This window comes from Etheostoma spectabile, chromosome 3, assembly GCF_008692095.1.
Source record: "Etheostoma spectabile isolate EspeVRDwgs_2016 chromosome 3, UIUC_Espe_1.0, whole genome shotgun sequence".
NCBI classification, from domain to species: domain Eukaryota; kingdom Metazoa; phylum Chordata; class Actinopteri; order Perciformes; family Percidae; genus Etheostoma; species Etheostoma spectabile.
In genome coordinates, this window is record NC_045735.1 from 22,983,961 (window position 1) to 22,987,642 (window position 3,682).

Consider the following 3,682-nt stretch of genomic DNA (forward strand, 5'->3'; position numbering starts at 1 on the left):
TTTGGAATTAAAATAGCCCCACATCATCACATACCCTTCACCATACCTATTGATTGGCATTGATTCTTTCTTTAAAATAATCTCTCAATGCATATCAAACCAGCTATTAGGCTAACTGAAACCATGTAAATCTGTCTCAACAAAAGATAGACAACTAACAACAACTCTGTCTCTTATAAGTTGCGTTTACTCTTCAACAAAATATGCAAATACATTAAGGTGACCAGATTTCTCAGACAAAATCCGGGGACATTTTCAGCTCAGAAGCGTATTTACCTCCAAAACAAGTAATGTTTTTATTTTTGTAAAACTTAAAACGGGGACACTCGAGCTGTTCTTATTAGGGGCTGAGCCCCCCCCCCCCCCCCCCCCCAGGTCTGATCCTAGACCCACCCCTGCTGCTACTTCCTACTCCACTACACCTCAAGATAGAAAGTCCTAATATTTCAAGATAAAAAATCCATCCTTATACTTCAAGATAAAAAGTCCTAATATTTCAAGATAAAAAGTGCTAATATTTCAAGATATAAAGTGTTAATATTTCAAAATAGAAAGTCCTAATAGTCCTAATATTTCAAGATAGAAAGTCTTAATATTTCAAGATAGAACGTCTCAATATTTCATAATGTTGTAATGTTTACTGAACTACTGACAGCTTTTGCTTTACTGCTCAAGGCTTGTTTCTGCAACAGCTCATTGAGAATCAGATACAACAAAAACTACTGAGGACATATTTTCCTTTGACATTGATGCAGTATTAAACGAGATCGCTGCAATGGAAGGTAATAGGATAATTGTCCAGCTTGTATTTACGTTCATAAAAGTGCTCGTTTAGCTGCTAACAGACTCAGATTAATATTCTAAGAGTCTGACAACATTATGGAAAGGATTTCTAAGGAGGTCGACCTTTCTGTTAAAGATTAAGATCCTTTTTAAAACATAAAAGTCCGAGAAATTGCGTACGCTAAACGCACCGGACTCCATGTAAATAATCAGTGATTTTAGCATCGTAAAACACGGCTTCTAAAACCTCTCTGAGCACCGCTGGCTCTGGCTGCCTGGAGCCTGCGTGTGTTGGGTGTGCGATTATCGGCTACGTTTTGTTAGTTTTTTCTTTCTTTCATTCCAATTTTGGGTCTTTCAGTCACACTGAAAAAACCGGGGACATTTCCGGGGACAGATCCAGCCGGGGACAGGTAGCCAAAATCGGGGACTGTCCCCGGAAACCGGGGACGTCTGGTCACCCTAAAATACATGGAAGGAAACATAATTTCTGAACTGAGGTCTGTGCTGAGCCCATAAGAAAATGAGAAAAAATTAAAGAAAAATCAACAAAAACTGAAACAAACATGTTTTGTGTGATCTTGACTTTGTTTTGTGAGATTTAGTTTAATTTGCAAGAAATTGAGTTTTATTTGCAAGATCTAGCAAATCCAACAAACAATAAGGCTAAGCTAGCTAGCTAGTAGCAAGACATGATTACATCTTCTTGGTAGGCCTAGTCTAAATACATTTATTTTGATATGCATTACTAATGAATACATGCCAAAGTGAAGTGTTATAATGGACATTGTTGTTGACTGTTGATGTCTATAATGCTAGTTTGTGTTGTCGTAGCAACATGCTCGTTCATGAGCTTCTTTCTCATGTCTCTTACGAATATAACTAGTTTGTTCTCTTATTACATCCATGGTATAGCTAGCTAGCTATGTGGTGAACACATGAACGTGCTGTTTCATTGTATAAAATATTCACCGGTAAACATTGTGTTATCATTGTTCCTGATCGTTTACATGCATATAAAAATAAACGCTAGATAATTTAGACAACCAGGGAGACATAATCATGTTATGCTACTAGCTAGATACTAGCTAGCTGCTAAGGTTAGCCTGCAGTCATTGACATCAACAGTGAACAACAATGTCCATTGTAACACTTCACTTTGGCATGTATTAATTAGTAATGCTCATCAAAATAAACAATATTTAGACAACCAAAGAGATGTAATCATGTTGTGGTACTAGCTAGGTACTAGCTAGGTTAGCCGTATAGTTTGTTGGATTTGCGAGATCTCGCAAATGAAACTCGATATCCCGCAAAACAAAGTCAAGATCTCGCAAAATTGTTTGTCCCCAGTAGGCCCTGCCACTGGAATGGGGTTTTGAGCTAATGTTGGCAATCAAACAATCAGATAGCTAAAACATTTTTGAAATAATTCCCATCTTCTGTTATTGTTTGTAATAACAGAAGTTTATTATTTTGTGGATTTCACAAATGTCAGTATGTCATGTCATGCTGTAAACCGTTTAAATCTGAGCATGCGCAACTCACATCTGCACTCGACCAGAACCGGTCTGACTTGACTCTCATCGGGTATGACATGTTATCCCGTAACCATTTAAATCTGAGCATCCGTGATGCAAATCTGCACTCGACTTACATCAGGGAGTGACAGGCCCTACATGTTTTTTTATTATTATTATTATTATTTTTTTTTTTTTAAACACTTTTTTAATTTTTTCCTCCTCTATGTCATCTCCGGGGCTCTGTAGGTCTGTACCCTCTGAGTGCCCTTCTAATTGCTGTTTTTCCGATGTTGCACAGTTTTTAATGAATCACTTTATTATTAAGCCCATAGGAGTCAGATGCAGGAGCCGTTAAAAAAAGCTGTCTTTAAAGTGCTATCAGTGAGAGATTGGTTTCTTTTTTTCTATTGCAATTATTAAATAGTAGACTTTGTGAAATAGGGAGAAAAAGAATTTTAGCTGATTTAGATAACAATTTACATACCGCAACTAATCAGTTTATTCTATTACACACTTTAGTCTCTAGTGTTTGCTGTTTGGTCTAGTTTGGCTTTTTTTCTTATATAATTATCAGACAAAAAAATACACAAACAGTAGAGGAACAAGAAAAATGTAGCCTTTTCCTAATCTTTAATTCTGATTAAAGTCTCCTTCTTCTTTGACAATTTTTCAAAATCCCATCAATAGCTAATGGAGAGAAGGGTGTTGTGGGTGTTATTGTGTAGATAAACAAAGCATATTAATTAGAAATGTCTGATTATTCAAGAGCTTATGTATGATACCATCTGGGATCAGTTCAAGAGATTATTTTTTGTCTCTTTTTGTTCCTCAGAGTCTATGAAGTCAAATGTAGACGATGACTGGATAATCTGAGAAAGACAGAGATAGCTTAGTGAACGATTACTCTGGGGTATCATGTTGCTGATCACAGGGAAAAGGGGCTTGATAAATAAAAACATTGGCATCGGTAAACAGTAAGAGCATTACAGAACCACTCAGCCCTGCTGGATATTAGTCATTGTTGAGCGATGTCAATTGAATGCACAGTATGTCAATTGATCCTGACTAGCAGCCAACACCTCTGTTGATATGTTGTTGTTTGCAGGTTATATAGTGTGTCTGCTAATGACTTTAAAGTGAGTTCAGATATAAATAGAGTGGAAGTCACACAGGTTAAGAGGGAAGAGAACCTGCAGTCATTTTTTATGAATGACATGACCGGACCACCTATGGCAATGGGAGTCGGTACATGAGAGAGAAGGGACAATGTAAAAAAAGAAAAGTGAGTACAGAGAGAAAGATTGAGGCTTACTGTAAAAAAGAAGGGATAGACAAAACCCAGAAAACATTTAAAAGATACATTTGAGTATGCTGCT

At 36.8% G+C, this 3,682-nt stretch overlaps 1 long non-coding RNA gene across 1 annotated transcript in view; it reads left to right on the plus strand.

The window, feature by feature from the left end:
- Positions 1–2,446, plus strand: part of LOC116684621 (uncharacterized) — a 10,678-nt gene extending 8,232 nt beyond the window's left edge. The window contains exon 3 of the long non-coding RNA XR_004330801.1: positions 2,137–2,446. This is a non-coding gene — a long non-coding RNA (uncharacterized LOC116684621). The remainder of the gene's footprint in view (positions 1–2,136) is intronic.
- Positions 2,447–3,682: the final 1,236 nt, after the last annotated feature.